Below are 15,325 nucleotides of genomic sequence, written 5' to 3'. Positions count from 1 at the left end.
GCAACTCTCAAATCTAGGATCGACACAAGACCCGGCTTAGGAAAACACCATTATTTCAAAGCCCTTACTATAGTGATGGGTTCAGGGCAAGAGACCTGACCTGTTCCATTCATGATTATCCTGGAAACTTTTAGGGAAAAATAGACACTCTTTACATGGAAATGTCTTACATAATTCTATAGTCACTGGGAATATTCTTTATCACTGTAAAGAAAGAGCTTGACTCTAAAGCAGTGGCAGAGGAAAGTGGAACTAGGATGGGAGATGGGAAGGTTAAAGGTGGAGGGTGATGATCCTGGTCCTGGCGATATGGTTTGATTTCCCTTTCTAGCTATGACCCTATGACCCAATCCAAAATATTCCTGGAATTTGTGGTAACATAAGCAATAACAACTTTTCTTTCTCAAATCGTTTATAGTTAAGTGGAAGTTGTATAGGAGGAAGAGTCCTGACTAATAAATAAAAAAATAGGCAAGGGTGGTCAGACCTGCTAATTAATTGAGTACCAGATAATTTGCAAACACTTTTCCCTCCCTGGTAACATGGAACTGTTTAGTAGTGAAATATCTGGTTGCTGCTCACCATGCTAGAGTGGGTATTTACAGCCAGGTCTCTAAGATCCCAAGGTTCACGCTTTTCTCACTCTGCCATTAAGGTCATACTGACTCAGACTATGAAGTGGATAAAGTTTGCCTATTCGTCTTCTATCTCTTTTAGTCACCACTACCTCTTTACCACCATCTGTTCTTTTCTACTGCCACTGAGGAGTTTAGTGATTACAAATGCTCATGCTTAGATTTGAATCTACATCCTACTACGTGACAGTTGTGCAACCCTGGAAGGTGACTTCTTTTCTATAATTTTCTCACTTAAAAATCACAGATAAATTAATACCAATCTTGTGTTTTGGGGAATAGTAAATAGAAAGAAATATGGAAAGTACACAAAGCACCTGACATGTAGTAAGAATTCAAGAATCTGGTTACCCCAAGTCTGTCCCCAGATCCCCATGAACACCCATCCTATGTTCTAATTGATCTCCCATTCTTTCTCTAGGTCTTTCCCAATGACAACTCTTGTTTTCTCGTATCAGATCAGCTATAAAGTTAATTATGTTAATCCACATTGCAACGTGTATAGCTATTTGTAATCCTCCCAAATGTGTTTTGAGTCTTAACACAAAAATGGCCTACGATGGACTTCATATTAGAGTTAAATAATAACTGGGTTTGGATATGTTCTCCACTGAGCCATCTCTACTTTGGAATAGAAGAGAAAGAGTATTAATAGATTCAACAACTTCCATTAACATTAGGCTCAGGAAACAGTGAAAAGTCGTGTGAGCACCAGTGAGGAAACGTAGAGAGATGAGGTTGGAGAGTTTGTCCAAAGCTAGATCATCATTCCCATCCCACCTCTGTCATTCTAGGAAACAGCTCAGGACCACACAGTTTACAACTATGGAAGCAAATGAGATGGATGGCCTCTCCTATCAGTGATACAGCTACGACTAAAGGCTGAAGGAGCCTAGTGACTGAGGCTTAGTGACTTCTTACAGATTAGGACACTATTATTAAATAATTTTAAAACACAAATATAATTTACTTCAAAGTAAGAGTCACAGAAATAAAAACAGTATATTAAAATGGCCTTATCTTTTCACTGAAAAGAATAAAGTCTGTATATACAATATTTGTTTTTATTTTTTTATAAATAGTAAGCTAGTTCTTATACATATTGAGAGAATTTGAAAACATTTAGTTCTTCTTTATTAAATGCTGAGGAATATGATTAAGTAGGTGAAAATAAAAGGTTTCCTAAGTGTGCAATTACAGGTAAATAGCTTATGCTCTCCTTTTTTTAGATCTATAACATGAAGAATCTCTTCATTATCAAAATCAAATAAGGCAATAGAAATGTTTTAAAAATACAGTACTATACACCATAGAAATCTAACACCGATAGTTCACATCATTCCTGTGACACTAAATAAATCAAATTATTAAAAAAAAAATACAGTGCTATATAACTGTAATGAAAACAATGATTTAATTGCTATCACCAGAAGAGCAAAACAGAAAAGGTGCTTAATAGTACAGGTCATTCGTTTGGACTTTTAAACATTATTGTTCTATCTCTCTGCCATCAATTTTGTTCTAAAAATTACCTGTGGGCCAGTCTTTGCATGTAAAACCTGAAAAACATTCAAATCTTGGCACATTCCTTTTAAACGTGCCAATTACATAAACACATTAAGAGGTTGCTCCCTGGTTTATTTATAAATATTTTTGTGAAGCTAACCGAAAACATGTACAAACTAAGAATTAAACTTCTTAGTGGTTGACAAAAGATAAATCCTGTTAGTAGAGATTAGCATGGGGCCTAAAGCACGCAGCTCCCAGTGATTCTATAGGGAGATAATCCACTGAGACAGTAGAAAGAAAGGAGAAGAAAAGATAAGGAGAGGGTAAGAAGGGAAAAAGTTGAGAAAGGAAGAGAATTTATGAATTACTATCTTACTCTTTTAGCTGGAGAGCTACTACTAGTTGGTCTTCTACTCTGGCGGTGAGCAGTAATACACTTCAATGCATACAGGTCTGAAAGTCCAGAAGTTGAGAGAAATAAAACTGTTGCTGTGTGTTTCATACATGAATGATGAAAGAGATTCTCAAAAGCATAACAGGACTTGTCTGCTCCACTTTTTCCTGAACGAGTCAGCTCCCTCCTATCATCAATATTCATTTTGTGGTGTCCAGGAGTGGTTCAGAAAGTAACTATGATTCCCATGGGGGAAAAGAAATTGGATCTTGAATATCAAGTACTATGTCTTTCTCGTTCTTTCTTTCTTACCATTTTTTGTTTTTGCAATTTAAAACCAGGGCAGTTTTGGTCAATTTAGGAATATGTTGGCTTTTGGTTGAAATGTCATTTTCTTGAATTATTAAACTCAGATGTATCTCAATGTGATTTCTTGGCTTTTTAACATTATAGCTTAATAAAAACACTAAAAACAGACATATTATTTACAATATCATGTTTTTAACTAATAACATGTTTTAACAGACAGATAAAAATCAAGCACTGTTAGGCAAATAATGGTCTAGTGTATATATATTTAAATATAAAACCTGTGGCCTTGGATTTTGGATGTTGGCTAAAATAGGATGGGGATGTTTTCCTATTTATAGAAGAGATTTTGGCACTCTAGAAATACGCTCTAATGCCCAGTGGTTCACTTTATTCATTCCTCACATCTGATGAAAATGCCAGGGATTAGGCGAAAAGCCAGCCTTGTAAACTAGGATCTGGCAAACACTCCAAGTCAGAAACAGATGCAATTGCATTGTTACCTTGTCTTTCTCCAGAGAAACTGTGTCAGCGTCACTTTACTTATTACTCCTGCTAACACAAAGCCTGAAAGCTAGAGGAGCTCAACCAGGCCTTCGTGACCCGGGTCATACCACGTGTCCTTGTTGCAAAGGCCATTAAGTCATTTGTCCTGAAAATATTTGACATTTTTTTCTCAAAAATAAGCCATTTCCTTATTTCATAGTGGTGCACAAGGACCTCCCCACTTTTACATTGCATAGAATACTGGGGTGCAGCACAGTGAGGAAAAACATAACCAGCTGGCTCTTTCTCCTTAAAGTAACTCTCACATAAAATTACCTTTGAAAACAGATTATGAATAATCCATCTGAAAAGCAGCCTGGGGGATGCTGCACAGTCCAGACAGTCTACGGACTTTATCAGTTGTCAATTACCTGTGATGATGAGGATGAGGTATGAGAATGTTTAAGGGTCTCCATAACAAGACGTGGATTTTGGAAGTACTAGGCCAATCCAAGGATTTGAAATTCATTCGAATAGTTATTTGTGTTATCCAGTGGTTTTCATAAGTAAAAAAATTATGCAGAGTCATGGTTTAACAACCTCCCCTTTTGCCTGGGTTATTTGGAAGTAATTAGAAGAAATTAGAAGAAAGAAAAGTAATTTTATCAATTATTCTAAACCTTACATGACTCAGTGTCACACTTTGAAAGAGTTAATACTGTTTGGTGTAGCTGTGTATGTTTTGTTTGAGCATTTCTATGTGCTTTTGACTTCATGCTTATCAAAATATACCAGCAAATCTCAAAGTAGCAATTAGTAAATCAAATTACCTGCTTCCAAGCTAGTGGGGGTTGGGGTGACAGGCAAGGAGGCTGGCCCAGAAAGGAAATGGGCTTAAGGAAAACAGGAGGCTGCCCCCCAGAGGCCACACTCGGAAACTCTCACCAGAGGTGCGAGGTGGGTTTGTTTTCCTGTTCATTCCCGTGAGAACTAAAAAGGTGATTATAGTCAGAGCAGGTGTAGGAGGAGGACAAGAGATAGTATGTCTCCTTTAAGCAACTGCAGTAAAAGAATGTTCCACATTTTAATAACTCTCTGATCCTATTCGCACTGAAGTGCCTGTGTGCATTTTATCCTTGACTACCTAGTTGAGCTATTTAGAAAGAAAACATTTATTGCAGGAAATAACACACACCTCATTTTACTTACATAATACCTTTTGGAAAAATAATAATGAATTACATGAGCACTTTAGAATTATAAGCAAAGCCACATTTTACAAACAGAGAAACAGGTTCACTGGGATAAGGTAATGCCAAATTTCAGTACCATGCATGGATTTGATTCACTGGGTAATTCAACCAAAAATTAATTCCTGACTGAGGCACTTAACTAAATATCTCAGTCACAGTATTTGGGGTGGCTGTAGCAGGTTGTGCTCTGGCATGTGCAATGAAATGTTGTCAGACAGAGCTGTTAGGAAATTTAGGAAATTACATCTTAAATCTTAACCAAGTAGTTTCACCAGATTCTTATACTAACAAACGCCATTCTCATTCTACATGGAAAATTCCCAGCTCCCATTTGTACCAACAGCTAAGAAATAAAATTCATTTATTATCTTCATCTGCTTTACAATTTTCCAGACTCCTCTTTAACAAAATGACTCCCTATGTTTCTATTAACATGTTCAACATACTACTTGTGAGACCAATGTAAGAATGGCCAGTATTTTTTCTTTGTATCTCCTGTATCTCCATGACAGCAGTAACCAAAAAAGATGGACTTTGATCTCCCCTCATATGCATTACTAGTAACTTCTGGAAAACTGTGTGCTGCAGGCCTTCTAAGCACTGAGTGTATGTGTAGAGACAAAACAAACCCAAAGAGAATCAGAATTAGTTCTAAACAATGGGAACTTGTCATTTAACTAAATGTAAACACTTCACAAATTATAGAAAGAGTTTCTTGAAATCTTTGCATTTTTCAAAGAATGACAGAAAATTCATTTCTAACACTATTATAAGTGTACTATTTTTACTCTAAATTAGTTTTAATTTATTTAGAATTCCCTTAAAAGTATTGTTTTTAAATTAAGGAAACATGTATTTAAAAGGAGGCTTCTTTATAACAGGAGGTCTAAAATTGAATTTAAAAGTACAGAAATAGCATCTCCAGAGCTGACTACATCTACAGCATAAAAATATTTTTCATTGTACACTTTAGAAGTTTTTTGCTTATTCAATAAAACAGCAAAGGTTAAAGTTTTATTCATATATACAAGAAAGGATGGCATGCTTTCTTACTTGCAATAGATTGAATATGTTTGCAATATAGCTTAAAATAAGTTTATTTTCTTATTACTAACACATATGAGGAGAATGACATTTATCCACCCAGCTACCACACTTTATCTTAGAGTCAATATAAAAGTGGTTCTTCAAGAACTCTCTTAAAATGAGAGAGAAGCTGAAGAAAAAGTGCTGTTTTCTGGGTATTGGAAAGATCAAATTTGTGCTTTAAAAATTGGCCACATTTGATGGAGAGGTATGAATCAAGTTTACAAAAATATTATTTAAAAATAGCGATCATCAATTCATAAAGGAATTAGTAAAGATACAGATCCATCCCCCCTTTCCTAAACAATGATAATTATGTCATTCAATTATGTTAAAAGACAAAGTTTACTTTTACACAAATGTTCAAAGATAAACACCCAATAAAAGCCTTAGAAAGAAATGTTATCACCCCACTATGTACAAATCATATGAAACTGTAATTTCACCTTGTTTCTTCTATATAGAAATGCATCTTCTTGCACTGAGAGGTTTTTAAACCCATGATTCATACAAAAATGACTTCTTCCCAAAGCCATAGAAAGGTTGTTGAAAGGGAAAGTGGTAGACTTCCATCATTAATGTAGCTTCTGGGTACTCCTAGTCTTTCAACCAAAGAACTATTACAAACAACTCCAAGACTTTGTCATCTTTTCCTGAAACGTACTTTTTATAGGAGTACTCTCTAGTTTCAGTAAATCGTATGCTACTGTCCATTAATCTCTAATCCTTTTCAGAAAAAGTTACATAATTAAAAAAAATATATATATATACACACATATCTATACACACATATGTAGAGATATCCTTAAATGCTAGTTAAAATTACTTGTTTACTTAGACTGCCATATACTTTATCCCTGTTTAAATAGCCTTGGTCAATTTCAGTGGAAAACAAATTCAGTTAAAAAGCCTCACCTACAAAACTTTTCATACGAATGTATTTATGATAAACAAATCATTTAAAATTTTAAAAATTCATAAGTGGATCAGATATTTAATTTTAGAAAGCATTATTTTTTAGCAAAATGTTTACAAGATGCATATCTAAATTATTCTATGGTATTCTAAATAACTGTAGTCTTAGTTTCCTGTAATATTAGACCAAATTTAATCCATAATGTAATCAAACGTTTTGCTTTCCCGCCCCCAAATCATTTAATCACTACCATTAGGGAAAGAAATATTATGTTCCCATTTGGAATTAACGATATCGCTTCCTGTCTGTTGCGCAAACTAGAAATCTTAAGAGCTCTAAGTATTTTAGGCTTATGTAATTGTGTTAAATGTGACTTTTTTAAGATTAGATGTCTCTAAAAACTTGTTTTCAGTTCATTCTAAATTTATTTAATATACTGACTTCAAGAGAAGAATTGATATTCTGTCCATGGTGTCACTAATCTGATGGAAAGTTCAAATTAACTTTCAGATTTCTAACACATTCTGTATTTTATGTATTAAGCTTCCAGTCCATTTTGCATATAATTAAGACAAACTTCTATATTTGAGTTTTATTTTCAGTCCCAACTCTAATATACAAATATTATGATGTAAATACCATGTTATCTACTTTCATATTTGTTGATAATTTGACCAGACAGAATAACTAATATTCTCCATTATGAAATGAAATTCAAAACTATTCTGCAACAACTCTCTGGTATTTTTTGGATTTAGGATTTTAGGACTTCCCTTGTATAGTAGCTGCCTTTAGCTCTGAACAAATTAAATATCTGTTAAAGCCTAATTACCATATTTGCTCTGAAACATTAGTAAGGTATACTAAGATATGCTTTTAAAAGGAGAAAAGATGAAGATCATATGAAATCGTTACACCAGAACATTTTGTGGGATGACAGGGTAATAATTTTTTGTAATACATCATTTAAAGTCTCTCCCCAATCCACTCACTGTATATTGAAATTACTTCTGACTTCCAGTATATAAGCTTCATTTTTCAGAGTATGTGAAAAACTAAAGGCTCATATGCATCTTTCATATCATTGCTATAATTAACATTTGTAAAGAGTCATGAAAATAAATGTCACAAACCAAGCCTAAACTTTTATCTTAAAACAATGGAGAAATGACACAAAATCTTGTTTTGCTCACATGGAAACCAGTTAGTTTCCTTTTGTCGATCTTTTCATGTCTAAACTTGTTAGTTCAGTTTTACATACATGAGGCAATTAAGCAATTGTCCTTTTGCCCTTGTAACCAAAAAGTGGCACATTTAAAAATTAGATTTAGCTTTCAACAAAGGGACTACATTAAAAGAAAAAAAATGCATTTAAATGTCAAAGCCCTAGAAAGATCTTTTTTTTTTTTTTTGTGACTCAAGGTAGTTCTACTTAGGAGAGATGAGCACCTGAACTGGAAAATGGTTTAGAAAAATATACCTTACATTGATAGTAAATGAAACCAGCTCTTCTCTAAGTCCATGTATAAACTTCTACAGTAAAGATAAATGGTGGAAAAATACTTTCTAGGGTGCATAGATTAGTGTGGCAGATCAGGCAGAGTTGAGGAGGATAATTCCCTTTTCTTATCCCAAGAGGACATGTAGGAAAATAAAAAAGTAAGACATGGCATTTCCCCTGGTAAATCAAAGGAAAGGATTTATCTGGACACTAACATCTGCTCACTTCTCTGTGCTCACGTAGAACCCACTTGGAATGCTTTCCCATTACAGTCAACCAGGCACTTCTCTCCGCCTCCTCCCATCTGACAGTAATCACTTAGCTGTCTCAGATGAATAACAGGAAAGGAAAGCTTGTATCACTGATGATGGAATTAGAAATTGCTGAAGCTGCCGTCAAAGCTCTTTCCAACAAGTACCTTTCTCTTGACCGTTAGCAGGTCATATAGTGGTTTTGATATCTTTCTCTTATAATAAGACATGAGAGCAAAAATATTTTCCCCTTTAAGATTTTTTAAATTTGAGGCTATCTTCCTACCATGACTTTCTAAACTTTGTTCCAGTACAAGATGATTCTTGGCCAACTGAGCTTCTGTGTGTCTTGTAAATGGAGTACTGAAATTGCATAAACATCATGTTTACACTTAAAATAGTCATAATGCAAGAAAATAAGGCAAGGAATGAATTCGGTATTTGATCTTCAGGCAATAAAATGCAAACATAGAAAGGCAGAATGAAATGACAATTCATACACAAAAACAGCTTTAACACAAAAGTTAAACGGTTGCTTTATCTCACCAAAGGGTTGATGATATTCAAGATAGTGAAAATCAACGTGTGCACAAAGCTAACAAGAAGATTGGCTTTCTCAAAGTAGAAATCCAAGCCTCCAGGGAATACTGGCATCACTTACACATGTTTTGAAACTTTACAGTTTTTGCTTCCCCTCTCAACGCTGAAGCCATACCAAGAACCCCAGTAATCATCTGTTTAAAAATTTTTTTCTTCTCTCAAGAAACCCCTCAAAGTTTAGACATTACCACTGATGGGCAATACTAAATAGTCAGCCTCATAAGCCAGATGGAAACAGGAAAAGTCAGATGGTTGGCACTTGAAAGGAACTGCAATTAAGCAGTTGAAAGGGGGTTGGATCCGTGGTTTATTTTTGTTTCATTTAAACGAATCGAGTGAGAGACATAGCCTCTTGTAAGGAGAAAAGCCAGTCAAAACTTGACGCTTTCCCCTCTGACAGCCCGGGCTGGAGAGCTTGACTACTCCCTTTATTCAGTTTAATTGCTTTCTGTACTCTAATTTTCCCAGAGGTTGTTTCTATCGTGGTCCCCTCCCCCCACCCTCGGAGGGGGCAGAAAGAAATCTTTCTCCTTTCTTCACAAGCTCCCTGTTTCCTCTGAGAAAAAGCAATCCTCTCCAGGAGAAAGAAACCCTGTGCATACTTAGGATGGAGGAGGGCAAAGATGAGAGAGAAATTGGGGCGGGGGAAGGAAGAAAGAGAATGAGAGCAGGAAAGAGGAAGCAAGAAGATGGGGGATGCCCAGCATCAACTCCAGGCTCTAAATCACGGGCGCAGTGCAAAGTGCTTTTCCAGGAGATGCACATGTGGCTCATTACATATCTGACAATAGGCCACCCGGGGCTCCCTCGCCAGGTCTCAGTCTCCCACAACGAAAACCCAAGTGTACCGCGAACAAAATCTTGTGGACGGATTCAAGCAAATAAGCACCTCCGAGGTGGCCGCGCGGGGCCAGTCCCGCTGCCTTACCTGGAAGGAGGACCAGGAGGTGGAGACGGTCGCCGTCCCCGCCGCTCTCCGCGCGCGGACGGTGCGAGGCACACGCGTCCTCTCGCTGCCGCTGCTCTCGGAGGGGCAGCCTGCAACACAAAAGGGGTGTGTGGGCGTGGGTGTGTGGGCGGTTTTCCAGGGCCACCAGCTGGTCCCAGCTGGCCGCCCCCACCCTGCACACACCCCTTCGGGGCGCGGAGCCCCTCCGCGGAGCACCGCCCTGGGGCTGCCCCGGGTGCAGCCTCAAGTTGCCGTCGCGGAGTGCGGGCGCTGCCGCCGCTGCAGAAGGAGGTGGAGAGACACTGGGGGCAGGACTCGGTCTAGAGCATCCCCACACTGCAGCTTCTCCAGGAATCCCTCCCGTGAGGAGGCGGCCGCCCATCATCTCCCAGCCCCGGCCGCCTGATTGGTTCCACCGGGCACGCTGTGCCAGCGAGCCAATCCGGGCTCACTAATAATAGGTGGATCCGCTCAGCCAACGGCGCCCATCCCAGTCCTGTTAGTGTCTCTCCATCCCCACAGCGGACAGGGACCTGAGGTGGGGGTTGAGGAGGAGCGTTGGGGGAGGGGGAAACCAAGACGGGGACAGATCCCAAGGAGACGCACTCAAGGGCATCCGATAAACCCTCTGGGCGGGCGCAGGGATGCCCCACAATCTGTCCGGCAAGCCAAACGCACAGGAGAAGGAGACAGCATAACACAAAGCTTTCTTTCTTTCTTTCTTTCCTTCTTTTTTTTTTTCGCACTTTCAGTCAGAACCTGCCTGATACTGAGCATGCCCAGACCGCAACAGCGCCCTAGGAGTTGGCGCGTGTGGGTGTGCGCTGCGGGGTTCTGAAAAAGGTGGGAGCGAGGAAAGAGAGGGAGAAGTTTGTCTTTGGCTATTTGACCCGGCGGAGTTGTGGCAGCGCAGCAGGACGGGGATAGCAAAGCAGTCCACCCGAGGTCCTCAAACTGAGCCCCAGGGCGGTGGCCCGGGGCTGCCGGAGACTCATCACGCTGCTCCGCCGGGGCCGGGGGCGCGGCCGGAACGGTCTGAGCCTCGCTGGGCGCCCGAGTCTCTCAGAGGAGGGCGCGGTGCCCGAGCCGCGGGCGGAGCTCGGTCCCGGGGCGGGCGGGCGCGACTCCACCCCGCAGCCTGCGGCCAGCCGTGGGGGGCACTGGGAGTGGGGCCCGCAGCGACCTAAGTTTGCAGACTTGGGTCCAGCGCGGCGCTGCTGGGGATGCGGTTCCTGCCAGCCCCTCCCCGTGCCCCCGCCCTGGTCGGCGCGGCGACGACCTAAGCGTGGGTAATCCCCCTCCTGCCTCTTCCCTGAACGGTTCTGCTCGGAAGTAAGAAGCTTTTCCCTCGTGCAAGCGCTGACCTGATTGTCTCTAAGCTTTAGGGCAATTTATAGCTGGGTTATACCCAGAAATACCACACTGGGGAGGTTCAGCGCGTGGGGGAAGGGATGCCGGCTGGGGACCCCAGCTCTGGGCAGCTGGGAGCAAGTCCGCTCTGCTCCACAGGTGAAAGAAAGGCTAGAATGCAAAGAAATATTTCCCTTACTCAAAGAAGTATTTGCGTTTCTCACTCACTAACCCTATTTTTTGACCTTGAACGTCTGCTTTGATTTGCTTAGAAACCCTATGAGTTTGTGTAAACTTGGTCAATAGCTACAAATCAGAAGAACTCTTTTTAACTAAGTCCTTTTTTGTACTGAAATTATTATAGTACCTCGGTAAGGAAATAAATAGCTATTTAAATTTCCCAAACCCATCCACTTTGAACTGGAGTTTCATTAACATTATTGTGCAAAGGTAACTAGCAAGAATTCAATTAACAGTAACACATTTCTTCAAATTTTAATTAAACCTCGCCGATTTATGTAATGTTTAAGATTAAGATCCTTATTCTAAATATAGGGGAAAAGGACAACCTTGGTATAAACCAATCCTTTTAATGAAATACTTTTGTAATCCTCCAAAATTATAACTTTATATAAATCTTTATTTTCCATTTTCTAAAATATCCCACAAATCCTATTTTCAGAATAGTTTCATAGTTGGAGAAAAGAGATAACATGTTATTTTAAAATCAGTTTTAAGTATTTGATGAAGAAAAAGCAGGAGGTGAATGTAAAGGAATGCAGGAAACACCCTAGAGCGAGAGCCACCCAGTTTCCATACCCTAAGGGGGATGAAACTCGTGACAAGACGTTAAGGAATGCTCGTGCAAAGGTCAGGCAAGCGGCGGGTCCCCGTTTCAACTTTATTGGTTAAAGTATGGGATGTGTTTTAAATTCATTGGTTGTGGTAATGTGTGGGCTTTGGTGCAACGGCTGTGGAAATCCTATATAATCTATACCTAAAGTTGCTTGGGGGTCGACAGCTCGGACTCGACCTGCGTGTCAGGGGAGGTGCTGTCGGCCCCAGCTAGCTGGCTGAATAAAGACTTTGCTTGGACTTACATCTCCGTGCCTGTGTGGTTTGTTCTCTGGAGAAGCCCCGGAGTCCCGAACCCTAACACTGAAGGTAGGAGAGGGGAAAGAAAAAGAATCCATTACCACCCTTATACTGTTTTCCATTAAATGTGTTCGCATGAGAAGATTTTTAGGATTTCCAACTAATAGAGATCTTTATTCTAAAAATACTCCTAGTACCACTCTCTAGATTCTAATAATTAAAAACTGCATGTTTTTAATAGCTTTATCTAATAGCTGCAAGTAGAAACAAGCAAACGTATTTTAGAAGAAATTGGTAAGTAGAATATGAATCCAGATTAGTTATCTCTGTTTCAGAGTCTGATCCCATCATCAATGTTTTACCAATTTCTTTTACTGTCTACCTCACATCCTACGCAGCAATCACTCTCTCAGAAGCCAGAATCCTAAGCAACATTAACGGGGTTATATGTTCACACCCTAAAGTTCCTTGAGGGACACTGCTGGCTAACATAAGAAATGGGTTTTGCATCTGTATTATGATTAACTTTAGAATTAATAGCATTTCTGTTCATAAATGTTAAGACTCTACTTACATACTAAATGTAGATATCCTCTAGTTTTTGCAGGACTAAGATTTTTATTCTTCCTCCTACTGTGTTCTGTCCAAGCTCTGGCAGTGGGCTGAAGACCTCCATCTGGTCCTTTTTGGGGGTGATACACCATACTCTTCTGTTGCAGGGAGTGCATATCATCTCTTTGCCCTTTGCAGCAGACTCATCTCCATTAAGAAAGATGAGGTCAGTTGTCCTTTCTCTCTGTCCTATTTCTCAGGTATTTTTTCATCTAAAATCTCTATGGCTTATGCTGAGATCTAACTTGTCCCCAGGTTGTATGGCATTTTAAGAAAATTATTTGCTATTTTCAGAACTGTTTTTGTATATTTTGTGTAATGGTTTTCTTCCTAATGCTTTACTTTAAAAAAAACCCACTTTTAATTTTTTCTTTACATTTTTGCTCTGAGACCTCACTGTCATCATTTTCTTTATCCCATTTCCAATGGATTCATCTATTTACTACTTTATGTTCCCTTTGCCATCTATTTTAGACTACAGGAACAGAATAGAAACTAAATTGGATTGGGGCACTGAGGAGAAAAGTATGTCTATGGCAAGAATGGGAATTAGAGACTTTAGATACTAGAAATTCATTAAGTGCAAACTTAGCCAAGGTTTTCTGTAGACCACAGAAAGAATACATGAGAGAGGTACCAAGAAAATGCTCTGTGTTGGTAGAAGGGTTTGTATATCCTAGTTGATCAATGTCACTAAAGATTCCCTTTCATCAAGACTCTCATATATTATTAAACTTGGTATTTTTAATAACCACATTAGTTGACTTATTATGACTTATTATCCAGGGCTGTGAAAAAATGAAAAGAGAACCAAGTTTTCTAAATTTTGCCTGTTACTTATATAGATTCACATCTTAATTTTCTGCATTGTCTTTTAAGATAGAGCTTTGTTTTGTTTTTTTCTTTCCTGGACAGAGGATTGATTAAATGTTTGTTTTCTGACATAAGAGTTTGGACAGGATGTCAACTTGAATACTAACTGTCTATGTGATCTTGAAAAATGTACAACCACCCCCCCACTCCAAAGCTCAGTTTTCTTATCTACAATATGTACATAAGGATATACACACAAACTTTTCCCCTAGGTTTTTTGTAAGGATAAAGTAAAGCAGGCACATGAAGTGCTAGTTCCAAGCACACAGCAAGGACTTAATGACACTAACCATTATTATTGCTTCATCATTATCATCACTGCTGCTACAGCTGCTATTTTTTGTTTCAGATTTCTAGAAGACTGGATTTCCTCCCATTATCCAACCCATTTAAGCCAATAGTAAGGTTAACCTTCATCACCTATAAGCATTGAAGAGAAAAGAGAAAAACACACATTATAAGAACCTGTTTATCCATAAAATGTCCTTAGTCATCTGTCTTGCATGTGTTGGTATAAGACTGTAATCTTCTAGGGGATGAATAATTTGGTTTTCGGAGAATATGCACTTAAGTATTGTTCTTTTCATTAAAATTTAGTTTACATTACTCTTTAAAATTACAATAAAACTAATTCTAGTGTTAAAAAATCATGAACACTGATGTTTTTGTTTTCTCACAAACAAGTGGAGCCATCCACTTGTTTTAAAGACACAATGACAGGAGCTATCCGTTTTGGTTTTCCTTCCACTCCTTCCTCTCAAGACCATCTGCATTACTGCTAATGATTTTATAGCCAACAGATAAGGGGGAAAAAAATTACAGCTCTCTGTATCAAAATTAGATAAAGAGAAATTAACCACATGGACTTTTAAACTGGACACCCACAGTGTTAGATAAGGAGAATCTAGAATTGAGAGAGGGAAAAAAAGGAAAATGAATACATTTTAAGGAGTCAAGTCTTGCCGAGAGTGAGAGCCTCATAATTGAACTACAATACTTTACAATTTCCAGAGGAAAGAAAATAAAGAGCTACCAAAGTTCAATGTGGCTTTACAAAAGCCTTTTCTTAAACTTATAGCTAAGAAAATATTGGAAATGAAAAGGAGGACAGTGACTCAAAAAGTAATATACTGTGTCAGGCTGTTGAGGTTAGAAAGGAAAATATTATTTAAGTGAATCTATCTCAAGGGCAAAATAAAAGTAGTTTGAGCTAATGTTAGCCAAAGGTCTTAGAAAGAAAACAAATGGTGTGTTTTTCAAATACTCCATCATACAAGGAATATATTGTGGGGAAAACAAGTTTGCTAATAAAGCAAGAACATTACATTTTATATTAATTGCCTCTAAAAATCAGAGGGGGGATTTCTAGTTAACTGAACATATAGAGAATCATAGTTCAACCTCTTCATCAATTTATGTGAAAAAAAGTGTGTCCAGAGAGATTAATTAATTTACCAAAGCCAGAGAGATGAGGAAGGTAGTATGGTTCAGGGGAGAGGGAATAGT

The 15,325-nt window shown here is 38.6% G+C and overlaps 1 protein-coding gene across 3 annotated transcripts in view; it reads right to left on the bottom strand.

Annotated features, from left to right (window-relative positions):
• SYT1 (synaptotagmin 1) overlaps window positions 1-10,247 on the bottom strand; it is a 528,661-nt gene extending 518,414 nt beyond the window's left edge. The window contains exons 1-2 of one of the 3 annotated variants that reach the window (XM_036912316.2): window positions 10,073-10,246; window positions 9,869-9,978 (exon numbers count right to left, since the gene is read on the bottom strand). The gene's annotated coding sequence lies outside the window, so the exon portion shown is untranslated. Of the gene's footprint in view, window positions 1-9,868 lie in introns of all 3 variants that reach the window. The other 2 variants (XM_036912317.2, XM_036912315.2) reach the window with 2 other exon arrangements.
• Window positions 10,248-15,325: the final 5,078 nt, after the last annotated feature.

The sequence above is a fragment of the Manis pentadactyla genome, chromosome 10 (assembly GCF_030020395.1).
Source record: "Manis pentadactyla isolate mManPen7 chromosome 10, mManPen7.hap1, whole genome shotgun sequence".
NCBI classification, from domain to species: Eukaryota; Metazoa; Chordata; class Mammalia; order Pholidota; family Manidae; genus Manis; species Manis pentadactyla.
Note: the sequence above shows the minus strand (reverse complement) of the source record. Positions and strands in the feature narration are given on the sequence as shown.